Source organism: Protopterus annectens, chromosome 4.part0 (assembly GCF_019279795.1).
Source record: "Protopterus annectens isolate FY-2018-M chromosome 4.part0, PAN1.0, whole genome shotgun sequence".
In the NCBI taxonomy this organism is placed as follows: domain Eukaryota; kingdom Metazoa; phylum Chordata; order Ceratodontiformes; family Protopteridae; genus Protopterus; species Protopterus annectens.
In genome coordinates, this window is record NC_056733.1 from 655,867,349 (window position 1) to 655,886,246 (window position 18,898).

At 44.2% G+C, this 18,898-nt stretch overlaps 1 protein-coding gene across 1 annotated transcript in view; it reads right to left on the reverse strand.

Annotated features, from left to right (window-relative positions):
• ALDH2 (aldehyde dehydrogenase 2 family member) overlaps positions 1-18,898 on the reverse strand; it is a 1,229,710-nt gene that overhangs the window by 354,756 nt on the left and 856,056 nt on the right. The window lies entirely within an intron of this gene.

The following is an 18,898-nucleotide window of genomic DNA, read 5'->3' on the forward strand; positions in this document are numbered from 1 at the left end:
CAAGGTGGTTCAACAGATAAATGGGAAGCTCTCAAACAATAACCACATAAAGAGTGTGCATCAGAAGTAGGCAGTTTGTGTCCACAATCAGAACACCGCTTAAACCCCGGACTACCCTTTTTATCTGCCATATTAACAAAAAGAAAACAATGGTACAAGAGAGTACCCGAAGGTATGAAAAAGAAAATAAAGGGATTACCAACGATGGTAAGGAGAAATTACCTCGCAGTAAAAAGGGTAAGTAAAAGACAGAGAAGAAAACCTGAAATTATGAACGCTAGATGCGATAGGGCAAGACACAGTAAAATATTAACTTTTCTGACAGAGAAGTAATTTGTAAAGCAATTAAACAACAATTGACTGTACTTAGCTCAAGAGAAGTAGCTTGATACGATCGGATGGCAACGCGGCAAACAAAATCTGAGGTAACAGGGAGAGGGGAATTGTGGATAAGAGTTTAGCTCGAGAGTTTGAAGCTGACGCGAGCTTGGAAAATGGCTGGCTCAGTTCCGAGCCCAGAACCGATACCCCATACGTAAGGAATGAATGAGGATTAACAATATCAGATTAAGGAGTTTTCACTGGAGGCCTCATGTGAAAGGTTCCTTTGAGAAAGGCCTTGGACAACTTGTGAGACATTATGGTCAGCCTATCAGCTCCGAGATGAAAGTTAGATATAGCAGCCAACTGGACTCGAACTGTTGCGGCTGCCACTCCTTTCATAGTCAAGAATTTCAATATGGACGTCAAGGGTGCTTGATAAGGATCAATGTTCTGCTAGCAACTCATATGGAAAATCCCTTCCACTTACTAAGATATAATCTTCTGGTGGACGGCTTATGGGAAGATAAAAGAATTTATTTTGTCCCACTGGAAAAGTTATGAAGCCTGGCTATGAGGGGAACTGGAGCAGCAAAGCTGTTAGCTTCAATGACTGCAAGGAAGGATGGAGGTCCCCCGACAGATGTGTCAGAAGGTCCAGAACTGGGTCCGGAATCCAAGGATCCTCCAAGAGATGATGATGAAGAAATGGGAACCAAATCTGCCGAGGCCAATGAGGGGCTATGATAATGATGGTCCTTCCCAGCAATTTTGCTTTCTGTAAAAATCTGGATATCAACGGGACAGAAGGGAATGCATAGAGGAGGCCCGGCGGCCAATCGTGTATGAGTGTGTCTCTCTGAGTTTCTCCTGGAGGGGGAATCAGGGTAAAGTAGCTTCTGCATTTCGTGTTGATGTGACTGGCAAAAAGAACGCAGCAAGGCTGGCCCCATTTGTGGAAAATCCTTTCCGCAATCTCTTTCTTGAGGGACCTGCTCAGTTTGTCTTTTATCACGCTGGATCTCCCAGGGATGTGCGTAGCCAACAGAAAGTGCTGGGAGGATACAGCCCACTGCCAGACTTTGAGGGCTTCTCAGCAAAGGGGGTAAGATCTGGTTCCCACCTGCTTGTTCAAGTTCCAGACTACTAACATATTGTCTGTCTGAATTGCAATTGTTGCAAGGGGAAGAGAGCCCTGGAAGTACTGCAGTGCCAAAAGTACTGCTCTCATCTCCAAAACACTGATATGCAGATGTGATTCTTTATCAGTCCATGTGCCTTGGGCAGTCCTTCCCTGAAAATGCCCCCCATCAGGGAAGTGTCCGTGGTCACAGTGGCTATTGGAGGGGATAGTATAAAGAGGCGTCCTATGGTTACATGAAGAGACGTCAACCACCACTGGAGGTCTCTCTTGCACGCATTCGTAATTAAAATCGTGTGATTCATTGGAAGTTCCTGATAAGACCATTGAGTGAACAGCAGCCATTGAAGAATCCGCGTATTTATCCTTGCTAACAGTATGGCCAAGATCGCTGCAGCCATCAAACCCAAAACTTTTAGGACTTCCGTGGCTGGTGCTCTGTCTTTCGATACCAATGAGCTGACATACTGACAAAGGAGAAAAGAGTCTCTCTATTGGTGGTCGTAGAGAAGTGGTTGAAGTGTCTAGCTCTGTCCCTATAAAAACGATATGCTGCAAAGGCGATAAGACAGACTTTTCTGAGTTGACTGTAATGCCTAAGTGATTGCAGAGTGTCAGAGTCTATTCCCTTGCCTGAATTAGTTGATGCCTGGTGGTGGCGGTAAGGTACGGAAACACCTGGAATTCTACACGCCTCAGGTGAGCCGTGACCACTGCCATGCATTTGGTGAACACTCTGGGGGCTGTAGTGAGACCAAAGGGAAGGACTCGAAATAGATAATAATTGGCTCCCAGCTGGAAACGTAGGTGATCTCTGGATGGCCTGGCCATTTTTATGTGGTAGTACGCATCCTTGCGATATATTGAGCACATCCAATTGTCTTTCCCTAAAAAGGGAAGCATAGCCTGTACCGTGACCATCCGGAAAAAGAAGTTATGTACCTACCATAACGTTCCATGTTAGTTTTCTTCATCTCGCCTTCCTTTTTGCTGGTTGGGATCAGAGCCGATCCTTGGCTCCGACTCGGCCATCTTCAATAGCTCGAGAGCTGTTTACCGGCTCGAGGCTACCCCTTATCCCATAATACCTAGCGATAGCTACCCAGATCTCGTTTGAAATAGCTAACTCCAGACATAACAACATCATAACCAGTCAAGAATCAGTTGACTATACCCACCATATTCTCTAAGTCAATAGAGGAGACAAGAGAACACACAGCCAGTGAAACAGAAAAAAACTCCTCTCGATCCACTAGGACAGGGGGATGGAGGGTGGGATGCAAGAAGGAAGGCGAGATGAAGACAGCTAACATGGAACGTTATGGTAGGTACATAACTTCTTTATGTTAAGCTGTCTATCTTGCCTTCGTTCTTGCTGGTTGGGACAGCGTCCCTAGCACCTAACATCCTGGGTGGCTCAGTGGAACAGACTCTTTAGAACAGTGGAACCAAAGTCAGCTCTGCACCTGGAGACCATATCCAACTTGTAATTAGAAATAAAAGTATGAGGGTTTGCCCACGTGGCAGCTGCACAGATGGAATCCATGGGCAACCTAGACTGGAAGGCTACAGAGGTGGCCAAGGCCCTGGCAGAATGACCCTTCGGTTTAATAGGTAACTGTTTGTTTCCTAACTGATAAATGAAAGAAATAGTGTGTGACAACTATCTGGACAAGGTTACCTTGGAAACTGGGAGACTTTGTTTGCCCAAGGCATAAGAGAGGAATAGTTAGTCCGACTTCCTTACTTCTTTTGTTCTGTGCAGGTAAAAAGGCAATTGCCTGTGAACGTCCAATTGGTGTAGTTTGTACTCTGCCTTGTTGGTATGATTAGGGAAAAACACAGGAAGATCTACAGATTGGTTTAAATTATTTTCTGAGCAGACGTTAGGGAGAAACGAAGGATTAGTCCTCAGAGCAACTCTGTCCTTATGAAAAAACAGGTATGGAGGACGGACAAATAGCGCCTGAAGTTCATTGACGCATCTGGCTGAAGTAATAGCTACCAGAAAGAGTGTCTTCCAAGATAGAAACGTGATAGAGCAGGAAGCTGCTGGTTCAAAAGGGGGCAGAATTAAGGAGGTTAGGACTAAATTAAGGTCCCAAGGAGGAGGGGGATCCCTCACTGGAGGCCTAAGAAGAGTTGTCCCTCTCAAATAAACTTTACAGAGCTTATGAGACATAATGTTAGAGTTCGAAAAACCAACATGAAAGTTAGAAATGGCCGCCATTTGCACCCTGATCGCAGAAGAAGCGGACCCGGAGTGAAACAGTTGAGCTAGGAATTCCAGGATTTCGTGGACTGGGGCTGAAAAGGGATCCACATTCCTAGCCTTTGCCCAACAAGAAAAACATTTCCATTTGCTAGCATAAGTTTTCCTCATTGTAGACTTGTGAGAGGAGACGATAATGTCACGGACTGCTGGGGAAATGCTGGGAAGCCTGGCTAAGGTTGGAAGTTTAGCAACCAAGCTGTGAGCTGGAGAATTTTGAGGGATTGATGCAACCCACCTGATTGATGAACCAGGAGGTGTGGAATTGGGTCCAGAGTCCAGGGTTGATCGAGAAGGTAACGGCGCAGGAACGGGAACCATATCTGTCGAGGCCAGCTGGGAGCAATGAGGATCATTTTGCAACCCAACGATATTGCTTTCTGTATAAGTTTGGGTATCGGGGGAAAGGAGGAAAGGCATAAATAAGTCCCTGGGGCCAATCGTGGACTAGAGCGTCTCTGGGTATGTGACCCGGAAGTGGAAGAAGGGAGAAGTAGTTGCTGCATTTGGTGTTGAAGGGGGGTGGCAAAGAGATCGCATCAAGGCTGTCCCCATTTGCGAAAAACAAGATTCGCAACTTCTTGATTCAGAGACCACTCGTGAAGCACGAGGATAGGTCTACTGAGCCTGTCCGCCATGACGTTGGATCTCCCAGGGATGTGTGTCGCAATCAGAAAACGTTGGGAGGAATTCGCCCACTGCCAAAGTCTGAGTGCTTCTTGACACAGGGGGTAGGGCCTGGTTCCGCCCTGCTTGTTGATGTACCATACCACTGACATGTCCGTTTGAATAGCAATGGCCCCAGAAGGAAGAGAGTCTTGAAGGGCATGCAACGCCAGGAGCACGGCTCTCATTTCCAGGACATTTATGTGCAGATGGTACTCGTGAGGTTGCCACGTGCCTTGGACTGTCCTGCCCAGATAATGCCCCTCTCCACCCTATCAGGGAGGCATCTGTCATCACTGTGGCTACCGGAAGGGGTTGTATGAAAGGTCTGCCCTGAGTAACTAGTGGGGAGACCATCCACCAAGAAAGATGCCTTTTGCATGCATCCATGATCATGTAAGTCATGGGTAGCTCTTGGAAAGACCACTGCATAAACAGAAGCCACTGAAGAATTCTCATATGAAAACGCACCAGTGGAATTAGGGGAATGGCTGCTGCCATGAAAACCAGAGTTTGAAGGACGTACCTGACTTGGATCCTTTTGCTCTGCATCAGAACCTGTACCTGCTGACAGATTGTGGACACCCTTTCTAGTGGTAGCCTTGCAAACATATTCCTTGTGTCTAAGTCTGCTCCTATGTAAGTGATAGACTGACAGGGCAACAAGGCAGATTTTTCGAAATTTATTGTAATACCGAGGTGGGAGCAGATTGTGATTGTGTAGTCCCGTGCTTGTATGAGTTGATGCCTGGTGGTAGCAGTAAGGAGCCAGTCGTCTAGATACAGAAACACCTGGAATCCTTGACGCCTCAGGTGAGCCGTAACCACTGCCATACATTTGGTGAACACCCTGGGGGCTGTGGTGAGACCAAAGGGCAGAGCTCTGAACTGATAATGACTGGTCCCCAGCCGTAAGCGAAGATAACTCCTGGAGCGCCTGTCCATCTTTATATGGTAGTACGCGTCCTGAAGATCTATCGAACACATCCAATTGTCCTGACCCAGAAAGGGTAGAATGGACTGTAGCGTGACCATCCGAAACTTTGTTCTTTGCACAGACCTGTTTAGTCTGCTGACATCCAGAATTGTTCTCCAGTCCCCTGTCTCTTTTGGTACTAAAAAGAAACTTGAGTAAGTTCCGGATCCGTGCTGGTCTGCCGGGACTTCCTGGAAGGCTCTTTTTTCTAGCAGTTTTGAAACTTCTATTACTGCTTGCTCCATCAGATTGGATGGAACATCTGGAAGGGTCTTCCTTGACTGTAAAGGGGGTTGATGGAAGGGAATTTTGTAACCTCCAGATATAATAGACCGTACCCATCTGTCTTGTGTTAAACTTTGCCAGGCTTTTGGGTACAGGGAAAGTCTTCCCCCGACTGCCTCCAGAGATGAGCAGCCGGGCAACCCTTCAGGCATGCTGGAAGGGCTTATCAGAGAAGGATTCTCTGTTGCCCTGGTTCTGCGGACCCCATCTGCCACGACGGCGGCGTCTATTATTATTGTTTCCCCCTCTGCCTCTGGAGGAAAAATCACTACGGGTGTGGGGCAAGGCTCCCTGAGATTTACGGAACCACATCTTCCCACTCTTCTGACCCTTGGGGTAAGGTCTAGAGGGAGTGGAAAAACGGACTCCCACGGCAGAGAGAGTCTTGTCTTCCTGCTCACACCTAGTCAAAGTGTCTTTCACCTGTGGTCCAAAAAGAAAGGAACCATCAAAGGGAGTGTTGGTGAAGGATGCTCGAAAGGGTTCCGCAAAGTTACACAGCCGCATCCACGCATGCCTCCTAAGGGCCACCTCGGTACCAGCGGCTCTACTCGCCCCATCGGCTGCATAGGAAATGAGCCTCATGGAGGAGTTAAAAACAGAATTAAGTGTCGGTAGCTGGGAAGCTATCTTGGCTTGTGCTCCCTCAGCTGCTGGATCTTGGAGGGTATCTCCGAGCTCTTTAAGGAGATCCCTTTGAAGTCGGGTAAAATGACACAGGTAGTTCAGTGACCTCATAGAGAAGGTCACTGAAGTGAACATTTGCTTCCCATATCTGTCCATCGTCCTAGACTACTTGTTAGGGGGATGGACAGATGAAGAGGTCTCTGCTAGCCCTTTTTTGGTGGCTGCTGCTACCACCATAGCATCAACAGGGACGCCTTTTGAAAGGAACTGCTTATCCTGGGGTGCTGTAATGAATTTACTAGGTCTCCTCAGAGTTGGTTCCACTGTATCCGGAGCTGACCAAGCCCTTTGAGCCACCACTGTCATAAGTGGATCGAAAGGCAGAGACACCTAGGAGGTGGAAGGTTGGGAGCAGAAGGCATCCAGAAATACAGACTCATCCTCACAAGGGGGTAGGGGATTCCAGTTTCCCCTCTGCTTAAGCATTTCTAAGATGTCCGAGAAAAAAATATCTTCAGAAGGGGATCTCGGGGACCCTTCCGAATCATCTATGTCTGTATCAGAAGTGATAGACTCGGGGGAGTCAATGTGCTTCCTCTTACACTTTTTCTTCTGAGGGGGTTCTTCTGAGTGATCAGGAGAGGCCTCAGAAGAGGAGGAAACACCCAATGGGGTATCCTGGAGCATCGGTTCCCTACGCTTAGGGTCTGGAGGAGGGGCAGAGGTTGGCACAGGCACTACAGGGGACACAGCCAGTGAGGCTGATAGTGGAGCTGACTCAGGGGACAGCACACTCCGCATGACACCGAAGGCGTCCATGCCACGATGCAGAGAAAGCTCCAGTTCCGAAGAAATAGGAATCTTTCTCCGCACCGAGGGAGACGGCTCCGAGGCCGATGTAGGAGCCGAGCTCACCTGTGCCAAAGCTCCGAGAGGGAGAACGGGGTCGGACAAGGGTCCGATGCCACTTGCCCCCTCGGAGCCGACAAGGGAGTCCCGGCGCACAGATCCCTTGATGGAAGGTACCACCGAGGGAATTGGAGCTGACATCGGAACCGAAGGAGATAGAGTTATCGGAGCCGACGGTTCCACTACTCGAACCCCAACGAACTCCGGCTCCAAACTCATTGGAGTCGGAGGAGGAACATCGAGAGAAGTGGACGGAGCTGATACCTGTTGAGGAGAGCTGGACAACAATTTGGCTAGTGCCTGCGACTTTAGCAACCTACTGACCACTCTCTCCACATCATGATCCGACAGTCTAGAGGATCGAGAGGAGTGAGAGGATCGGTGACTACGCTCGCTCTGAAGTAAAGGAGACTGAGGAGCCGAATGCACCGACTCTAGTGAAGGGGACCAGAGCCTCTTGTGGGTCCGTGATGGCTCCGATAGCTCTGATGGAGCCGACGGGTAGATTGTCTTGTCGGTGCCAGCCGGAACCGATGTAGAAGGTAAATCCTGAACCGAAGACGGCTCCGAACTTGGTGCCGACGGCTTAGTGGATTTAGGGGATTTCACAGGCTGTGAGCTCTTGGCCGGTGAATCCTGGGGTTTTAAAAGACCCCTAAGAAAAAGCTTATTCTTATGCTCCTGCAGGACTCTTGGACTAAAGGCATGGCAAATAGAACAAGAGTCCTGCAGGTACACAGCGCCTAGACAACAGACGCAAGAAGTGTGCCCATCTGTCAGAGACATTTTCTGACAGTATGAGTCACACTTCTTGAACCCAGAAACCTTGGATTCCTTTGACATTCTTAACAGTAGAAGGAAAAACCAATTACAACAATAAACAGATTACACCTACTAGAAAGACTATATCTAAAGTTTTTTTTTTTTTTTTTTTAAGATAATAGGAAAGCCTCTAACTTAAATGGCTAGCCTAAAAGAACAAAGTAGAAGGAAAGCCTCTAACTTAAATGGCTAACCTGACAAGGGGGAGAACTCTATAAGTTAAACGAGTTCTACAAAAAAGGGAGAGAAACTATAAGCTAATCAATTATCTATCACAGAGACAAAACTATCACTAATAAAACAACTAGAAAAGTTAAATTCTAGTGAAAAAATTGCACAAAACAACTATACAAGCCTGAGCCAGAAAAACGACACCTCGCAGCTGAAGAGGCAAATGAGATCTGGGTAGCTATCGCTAGGCATTATGGGATAAGGGGTAGCCTCGAGCCAGTAAACAGCTCTCGAGCTATTGAAGATGGCCGAGCCGGAGCCGAGGATTGGCTCCAATCCCAACCAGCAAGAATGAAGGCGAGATAGACAACATCTTCTCTTTCTCCACAAATTGGTTGAGTTTGCTGAGGTCCAAAATGGGTCTCCAGTCCCTTGTTTTCTTTGGAACCAAAAAGAATCTTCAGTAAGTTCCGGATCCTGTTTGGTCTGATGGGACTGGCTGGATGACTCTTTTTTTGTAGCAACTTGAGGACCTCTATAGTTGCTTGTTCCCTATAACTGGGTGGAACGTCTGGGATTCTCCTTGCCAATGTGGGTGGAGTGGAGAACGGTATGAAATACCCTCTGGAAATAATACTTTGTATCCAGCTGTCGTTTGTTGTATCTTGCCAGGCATCTGGGTACAATGATAAGCAACCCACAACTGCTTCCAGAGCAGGACAGTCGGGCCTCCTTTTAGGAGCGCTGGTAGGGTTGACCAGAGAAGTGATCTTTGTCACCCTGGTGTTGCGGACCCCCTCTACCGCAAGGGCGGCATCTTCCATTATTATCCCCTCCTCTGCCCCTAGAGGGGGGGGTTCACCACATGTGTCCTGAAAGGCTCCTTGGGCTTTTCGGAACCACAGCTTTCCTCCCCTTTGGCCTTTGGGGTAAGGCCAAGTAGGGGCGGAAAAACAGACTCCGACGGCAGACAGAGTCTTTCCCTCCTGTTCACACCTGGTCAACATTTCCTTCACTTTAGGCCCAAAGAGAGATGAGCCATCAACAGAGGTATTCACGAATGAAGACGTAAAGGGCTCCGCAAAGGAACACAAGCGCATCCAGGAATGTCTTCTGAGAGCAATTCCTGTACCCGCTGCCCTAGACGCATGGAAGAGTTCACAATGGAATTGAGGGTAGCAAGCTGGGCGGCAACTTTATCGGAAGCCCCTGCAGCTACAGTACCCTGAAGAGTATCTCCCAGCTCCTTAAGGAGATCTCTTTGCAACCTAGTGAAATGGGTCAAATAGTTCAGTGATTGGAGTGTATAAGTCGCTGAACTAAACATGCGTTTCTCATATCTATCCATGATCCTAGACTCTCTGTTAGGAGGATGGATAGACGAGGAAGTCTCAGACATTTCCTTTTTGGTGACTGCCGCCACCACCATGGCATCAACAGGGACTCCTTTGGATAAAAAGGATTTATCTACAGGGGCAGAAATAAATGTATTAGGCCTCCGAGGGACAGGCTCCATGGACTCCTGTTACTTCCACGTCCTCCTAGAGACCAGCTGCATGAGCTCGTCGAAGGGCGAAGACACCCAAGAAGTGGAAGGTTGAGACCCAAAAGCCTTCAGGAGAACTAATTTGTCCTCAGTAGGGCTTTTAGACTGCCAATCACCCCTCTGCCTAAGGATCTCGAGTATCTCCACAAAGGAGATATCCTCACAGGGGGATCATGGGGGCCCTTCTGACTCATCCAAGTCAGTGTCAGATGTCACAGATTCCTGTGGGGAGTCCAAGTGTCTCCTCTTGCACAATCTCTTGCTGGGAACCTCCTCAGTGGGAGCTTCTGGGGAGGTCTCAGAAGAGCAGCGGGTGCCCTGTGAGACTACCTGAGGCTCAGGGTCTCTATGCCTAGTCTGGACGATGGAAGCAAAAACGGACACAGGCGCTTTGTGGGAAGAGTAAGCCAGGCCTGGTGTTGAGGAAGTCTTTGGGGAAAAGGCTCTCCTCATGGCTTCGAAGGGATCACTGCTCTGATGAGAAGGAGTGGACGGACCCAAAGGACCCGCCAGCCCCTCCCGCATCAAGGCCGTGGGCTCCGAGCCGGAGGTAGGAGCCGAGCTCATCCGAGCCGAAGCCCCGAGAGGAAGAGTCGTCACTGACAATTCGGTATCCTCCCCGGACCCAACAGGATAGTGTCGTCTCCTAGAGTCCCTGGTCGGCACCGAGGACGTCAGAGTAGATGGAACCGAGGACACCGGAGCAGGTCTCGGCTCCAAAGGCTCTATGATCAACAGGTTGGCCCCTCCGGCTCCGAAGGTCCAGAACGGCTCGGAGGAGGAGCAGTCAAATCCAGGGTAGCGATCTTCGGTTCCCACGCTAAGGTCAGAGCCAACAACAATTTAGCAAGGCCTGGTGCGTAAGAGCTTCTGCACCAATTGGTCCATATCCAAATCTGAGAGGCTGACAAAAGACCTGGAGGAGTGCACTAATGGTGCCGACTGAAGGAGTGGAGATGCAGGTCTCTCAGATACCGGCTCCAGAACTGTGGGCCGGCTCTGAAACGAAAATACACTTGGCTCCGAGATCTGTGGAGCCGATGTCCCCGAATCTTCCACTTTTTTAGACTTTTTAAACACTTTCGATTCCTTGGAGTCCCCTGAAGACTTCGAGGACTTGCTGGCCCCATCCTGGTCACTCAATGCTTTGGAAAAAGAATGCTTCAGCAAGGCTCTGTCAACAAGCTTCCTTTTTCTCTCCAATAAGACCCTCGAAGAAAAGGAGTGGCAAATGCTGCAGGACTCCTGCAAATGTATAGCACCTAAACAGTAGACAAATTGAATGTGGCCGTCAGTCACAGACATCTTTAGCCCGCAGTTTGGGCATTTCTTAAACCCAGACTTTGGGTGCTTGTCTTTGTCCTCAGTCATATCTTAGGCTAAACAATCAAACAACAACAACAATGCCTTAGGCTTAATAACAAAAAAGTACACAAAAAGCCAAATGAGAAACACTCAGAATATACTTAATAGGCCCACACCTAGGCTAAAAGCAGAGCAAGCCTAGTGAACAGCCAAATTTACAGATATATCTGTAAACAAATTACACACACACACACTATAAACAATGGCCTAAAAGAAAGGGGGCCAACACTATCTAAATGTTATATATCTAAGTTATCACTAGGCCGAACACGACACCACTACAAACTACTAAAGTACTAAACTATACAGATAATATAGCAGGGAAAGGGGAACTTATTTAAGCTATACAAACAACTCTACTAATTATAGAATAATAGAAAAATGTAGGAAATAACTTGCGAAAAACACCTATTTTGAAGACAAAAATGGCTCCAGCAAACTGGAACCTCTGATCCGTGCCATGGCAAACTAGATCTGGGGTAATTCCAACAGTGCATCATGGGTAAGGGGCTTGGTCTCAAGCTACTGGTAAACCTCGAGCCTTGCAAACGACCATATTGGAGCCGATGGATCGGCTGTGAACTCATCAGTAAAGAATGAACGGCGAGATTGAACAACTTCACATAAATGGTTATATAAACAGTTTTGATGATGTACTCCCAGTGGCAGTAATTGTAAAAATACTATTGGTTGTTTTAAATGTAAAACCAGTCTTGAAAAATGAAACCACATTCACCAGAGATGTTAATATCAGGATGTGTTATTTTAGAATATTTTTTATTCTGATTTGTATTTGGTTTGTTATCATTTGTAAATAGTTCAGCTTTGTACTATTAGTAAGGCTGGGCTTCTGTATGACTGCAGAATATGATAAGTTTGCAGAGATGTGCTGTAAATAGGACTTACAAAATAAATTGCATATGTTAGCCTCTTAATTTGTATCTGATATGTTTCAAGTATTATCACATGCTGACTTGGTTTTGATGTTATTTTTTGATATTCTATACTTCTTTCGGCTTTACACGATTAGGGGTCGCCACAGCAGAACTCCGGTCCGCTAATGATTGGCAGTGGATTTTTATGGTGCCGAGTTGCCAGCACGACACCTATCCTTCAAAGACGGCACACCCATTCATGCACGCACCTACCTGCATGTCTTTAGACGTCACTCGACCACGGGGAGGAAATGCAGACTTCACACAGAAGGCGCTCCAGCCGAGAATCGAACAAGAGAACCACTTGCTGTGAGGCAACAATGCTAACCGCTGCACAACTGCGGCCATCATTTTTTGATATTCTATACAATTTGCCTATATTAATAAACCTTTTAGGATGTTGAAAAAAAGAGACTATGGACTCAGCAGCTGAAAAGAATGGGACAGTACCACGAGCATGCGTTTCAAGGGAAGATCTCTTAAACATTTCTATTTCTTTTCTGCTGCATTGCCAAGAAGGTAGAATATGGAAGACTAAGATATAAATCACCTGATTTCCAGCAAGGCTGTAGCGCGACTACAAAGATTTGGATTCCCCCTTGAATTTTACACAGGCTGGGGTAGGGGAACAACAGACTGACACCAGAGATCAGTAGTAAACGCAGGTATTGCCTTGGCTGATCTTAAGCTAAACTCTGTATTTCTTTACTGTAGTTAAGTATGCCCACAAGTTTTCCTTGCCTGTCCACTACTGCCATTGTAATGCCTGTTCACTATTGTTACAGTAACATCTCTGGGGGGGGGCAGCAGCTCCCTTATCCTCCTTATGTTCATCTGATTTTTTTTTTCTAGTAAATAAAGTAGCAGGGGAATAAGGGGGCAGCAGCTCCCATTGTAGGTGTTACAGTCTTACACTCTAACTTGTGCCCCTCTTTTTATTCTTTAAATAACAGATGTAACATTAAATAAAGCTGAATGCTTCGCTCTTTAAGTGGAGCAGAAATACTGTTTACTTCTGATGCCTTATACATAATTAGGAGTGAGGGTCCTGATACGTAATTAGGAATGAGGGTCCTAACATTGCATGTATTGGTTAATCCCAGGTGAGTCCTAATCCCAACAATCAACAGCTACAGTTGTGGACAATAATTAAAGAGTTGAAGGAACTTATCTGGAAAGAAATGAAAGAAAGAGGTAAGTGGGATAAGGTGATCTTGCCAAAAGAACAAGGTGATTTATGACTACCTAACTGAAGGGGATATTTTAGAGCTACACAGTTAAAGCTCATATAGAAGGGATGATGATGAAGCAAAGAGGGTTCAAGAAAAAAAAGAGTGAGAGTGGAATTTTGGGTACAGATCCTTAAGAATAATAATAATAATAATAATAACCATGCAGAATATTATATTCATAAAATTACAGAAAGTACTCTTAAGAACTAAACCAACACAGGAATGGAGTAAGGAGATTTTGCCAACAGAGTGGACTGTAAGTATTGGTTCAGAAAATAGGCAAGAGGGGCTAGAATTTACTGGAGAAACCTGGAAAAGGAACCACGTTATTTGGAACACATAACTAGAGAGGGAAAAGTAACAGAGAGAAGGATGAAGCCAAGAAGTTATCTGGACTGCACATTAGAAGCTGCCTTCCCTACGAGGGATTCTTATCAGAGTACAGGCACAGAGAAAGGGAAAGGGGAGCCCTAAGAAAAAAGACCTGCTCTAGTAGAGTTTTAGTCAAACCTAGAACAAAAGCTGTTGCTAAAAAGGGGACAATTAGGGCATATAAATACTGCATGATAAGTATAAGTATCCATCAAAGAAGGTTAGAAAAGATTGGGAAGAGACTGAAGAAGAGATTAACACGGTAACATTGGGAAGACATATGCATGGCTCCCAAGTTTGCAACAAAGTTCAGAAGGTTTAGGATTTTTGCTTGAAGTGTTTGCATAGGTATTTTTTTTACCCCAAGTAGGATTCAAAGAAATTTTCCTCAGGTAGATAGCAAATGTTAGATGTGTGATGGGGAAGAAGAGGTAACTGGGAACATGTTTCTTGGGAGTGTAAAGTGTTGGCAGATTTCAAAATTTCCCTATAGAGTACTCTATCAAAAAATATTTGGGGAGCAAACGGCTGTAACATACGAAATGATTATTCTCAGATGGGGCACAGGATCTAGATTGCCTATACATAGAAAAAGCCTTATTAAGTTAAATTCTGTTGGCTGCCAAAAAGCAACTGCTAAAAAATCGAAATCAAAATCTAAACCAACTGTATTTGAAGTACTGAATATTTTGAAAAACGAACTGTAGGATACACCACAAGAAAGTCCAAGTTTGTACCAACCTTCTACTTTATTCGAGAAAACAAAAACAAGGGATGAGCGCTTTCACGTGTGCCATGCACGCTTCATCAGATCTACTTGCTCATAATTTTACTTCACTTTATATATCATTTGTAACCCACTTAATCATTCCAATCAAACAATCATGCAATGAAAATTTTCTCTAATAGAGAATTAAAATGACCAAGTGCATTCAAGTTTAGCTAGCATATATACTTCTCAATATAGATATTTTGGCCTTTGCTTGTTTCTGAGAGGATACTTTGGGAGTGTTTAGCAGTATTACATCTTTACATTACAAGTACTGAATATTGTAAAAGACATAAAAGAAATGGAACAGCAATCTTTAGAAAAGGGAAGGAGCAAATTACATAGAAACAAATGGAATTTGTGGGAACAATACATGCAGAATAATATTCAAGTGAAGGAGTTAGGTTTAAGGGAAAGCAGGAAATGAGAGCTTCACATAATGTTGGACTGAAAAACAGTTGTAAAGAAAGAAGACATTACGTAATGTAAGATGTTTGTAAATGAAAAAAAATGTTAATATTTTTTCCCCTTATCTAAATCTGAGTAGCAGCTTGGGTTCCTAATGGAGCTGCCAGGGAAGCATGTGCATGTCTGTCCTGGGGGAAGGAAGATGGTGGTTCACAGCTGATTCTCCGATGCTCTATAGAAGAAGAAGTTTTCCAAAAGCAACCAATGAAGGTAGTGCATACAGGATATAGACTATGGCCATTCAAGCGGTTGGCAGGAGCCTTTACAGTCACATGCATACCTCCCAACTGTACCGAGTTACTCGGTTATTACCGAGTTTTGGGGTCAAATAATGGGGCGCCACAATTCCCGAGTGGCACCCCTTCATTTCCGATTGTCCCGGCTTCTTTTTTCAAATTTTTTATTTTCCGGGTTTTGAGCTGACGTCATCACTTGCGCGATGATGTCAGCTCCGTCAGCCTATCAGAACTGAGCTCCTCGCATGCATCGTGCATGCATTTCAGGTATTGAATGCAAGCGGGAAAGAAATGCTTTGAATGCAAGTGGGAGGAAACGCGAATGACTTTCCCGTACACGACTGCTGCTCGGAATGGATCTGCTGCTGCGAGAAAGAAATTACGTTTCCTTCACGACTGCTGGTCTGCTGCTGTGGGAAAGAAATGATGTCTGCAGCAGGAAACTTCCAAAAAGATGATAAGGTAAGTTAGATGAGCTCTTAAAGTCTCTTACGTCTGAAATGACTGGCAAGGAAGAACATCTCTCTCGCTCTTCTGTTACTGGATGTAACAGCAGCTACGGTTCTTAAAGAGCAGTTTCTTCTTATTCTATAACCTCTCAAAATATACACTCTTGAACTTGTGTTTATTAGAGTTTCAGCATGTTTTATATGTGGTGAATGTGACCATTTATAAATAATATAACGTTTCGTTTTTTTTTTTTTTTTTAATACCACGTAGCTGAATACTGACAGACATTTGCACAAGTAGTAAACTCTGTTTGGGTTTAGGTGGATTAGTATTTACCTGTGTGTGTGTGTGTGTCTGAGTTATACCATGGAGATAAAAACTTAGTGGTTGAACAGAAGCTGGCTAGTCTGTCATGATGCCACCAATGGCTAATGCTTTTTTATCTTGGCTTTCCATTCATCCTTGCTTTACCTTTTCTGTTGACTATTGCATACATTTTGTTGAGAAATTCTTCTAAAATGTTCCTGAATTTTTGGGTGGGGATTGCCTTAAAAAAGGGAATAAACAGGCTGTGAATGTGACAAGAAAATATAAATGTTAAACTAGTCAATGCATGTTACATTTCTGTTACTGCAAAAACGTATAAAACAAATTGCAGCCCACACTTTCTTAGTGATCCCTTTATTAGACTAGCATGTTTATACGGCTAAGCTTCTTATGTAATCACCTTTAGTATAAACAGGCTAGTCGAATGGTGTTCAGTGTACAGAGCCACATGTTGTAAATATATTTAATAAAACCATTTTAATTTATAGATAACCATTTTCTTTTGATTATAACAAGTATTTTATCTGTTTACTTTTAATTTATTCATTATGTTAGTTTTGAGAAGCATGCTTTACTTAATTTGCTTCTTTAACTATAGCTGTCATAAGTAGCAGTGTGATTTGATGTGAAACTATCAGGGTGATGTTCCTGTTGAAAGTTAAATAACAGGAGGTGCAGTCCTTGTAACTGTGACAATTTAACTGCATGTAAAGGAAAATTATAGGCCAAGTGCCAGAATGCTGTATCAGTCTCATTCACAACTGCTGCTTTTGAATTGATCTGCTGGAAAGAAACGACTTTTAGGTAGGGAACCGGTGTGTGTGTGTGTGTGTGTGTGTGTGTGTGTGTGTGTGTGTGTGTGTGTCTGTCAGTCTCTCTCTCTCTGGAATGTTTGGCTCATATATACTTTTGGTCTGTTCCTCTTAAAATTATTGTTTTCTGGCAAATCCAATGAGAACTGAATTCACTAAATCATAGCCATTTAAGTTTCTGTCTTTCAGGAAATGCATGGTTGGTAACACAAAACATTTTATACTAGCAACTTTTCTAAGATCATACAAGCAATGTTTAAAATGTGTCTCTGGTTTTGGGCTTTTGTCCCCTTCCCAATAAATGTTGGCTATTTACAGATTTCATATGCTGCATAGGTCTTCAGGGGGAGAGATGTGTAATGCTGCTTATGGTAAGTGTGTTTGTGTTGTCAGTAGTACGATGGGTAGAATACTTGCTTTTGATACAGAAGGCTGTGGGTTCTACTCCCACATCATGTAGATAGATTGCTGACACTGTACTCTGTTGTACTTTGCAGCCCTGAGAATGTCCTCTTTGGCAGAGATACCTAGTAATTATGAACCTGTTATCAGTTTGTCATCCATTCCCTGTTGTAATATTCCTAGCTTATCGTTTTTTTTTATGCAACGTAGGCAATTTATATCTCAAGGGCAACAGGCACTTTATTTGTAGATGAAACAATGAAATATTAAGTTGTTTGCTAGCAGCAACCTCTTCATTAGTTATATATCTCCTTAATGTATAACTATACGACTTTTACTTCTGCAGAGATTGTGCATATTTACTGATACTGGTGGATTGTAGATGTTACAGACTTTTATGATGGAAATGTTCTGAATTGGGCAGTTTAGTAAACTACTGGTTCATGCATTTTGTTTCATTGCGTACTGTAAAAATGTTCAAAACAAATTTAAAACGCGCTGTAACAAGTGTGCTGTATTATACAAGGAATATAATTTAATACTGTCAGGAAGGTGTATCAAAGAACACATGTATGTTTTGTGTGCAAGGGGACCTATGATTTGAAAACAGCCCAAAGCTAGTCATTATCCACCACTGGCCAGATGCATTTTCTTTGAATGTGGGTATCAATGCTGTTTCAATGAATGTGAGTTTCAATGGCAGAGAAGTTATAATGCTAAATCTATTTTCATTGTGAGACTGTACTGCTTTGTTTAGCAGAGGTCTAGTAGTGTTTATGCTATAAAATGTAAAATAAAAATTTTAAATTAATACAAATAAACATTGTAGAAGTAAAGCTGTATGCACATTATAGTGTTTATGGTAAATAGGGCAAAATAACCAGGTAATGGGACATTGGAATTGCTGCAGGGAGGCTCTGGTGCCATATTTTGGTTCTGTTTAGTTTGCGTTTGAATGTTATCCCACAATTCCATTGGAGTGGGTGAGGTTACATAATTATGCATGCAAATTATATGTTAATCAGCGTACAGATTTGTACCTATTTTTCATGGGCCTTGTCCAGATTTTTTATGTTTCCAGTTTGAGAGGGATGGTCACATGCAATGAAGAAGCGTTAGAACCATAAATGCCATCAGCTGCCAAGTAGCCAGAAAGGGCAGAGGTAAATCACACGACTACAGATATAACAGCCCAGCTGGATTTTGCCCCATATGGTACTGGATACATCCACTGTATCGGGGTGGCAAATGAACTAAGCCTGAAATGGGGGGGGGCTAGATGGTTGGCAGAGTACGCGGCAAAAAGATACTGAAAAAGTAATGCACAGATATGCAGCTGGTATGTAGAAAATTTAAAATACATAAAAGTCTAGGCACCAAAAAAGGAACCAAAGATCAACATTTACTATGGCCCAGGCTAGCATATAACTGCACGCAGTGGACAAAAGGTTACATATGAAAAGGCTGCAGCAACTCAGTGTAGCACTCTGCCAATATGAACAACAGTACAGAAATGAAAAAAAAAAACCTCTGCCAATATAAACAATGGTAGAAAAAAATAAAACAAAGATGAAACAGTGTGATGCTACAAACTGTGAAATTTGGAGCTATATATAAATAAATGAATGACTCAATTGCCCAATGCCATTAAAATATGTAAAAGCAAACAACAAACCAGAAAGGCCATCTTGTGTGTCCCATATTCTGCCACTATCTCCATTCCTGATCAGTCCATTGACAGTGCATTCAGCTTGTCCCTCTTAAGCCAGACACTGTTAGTGGGTGAATACAATG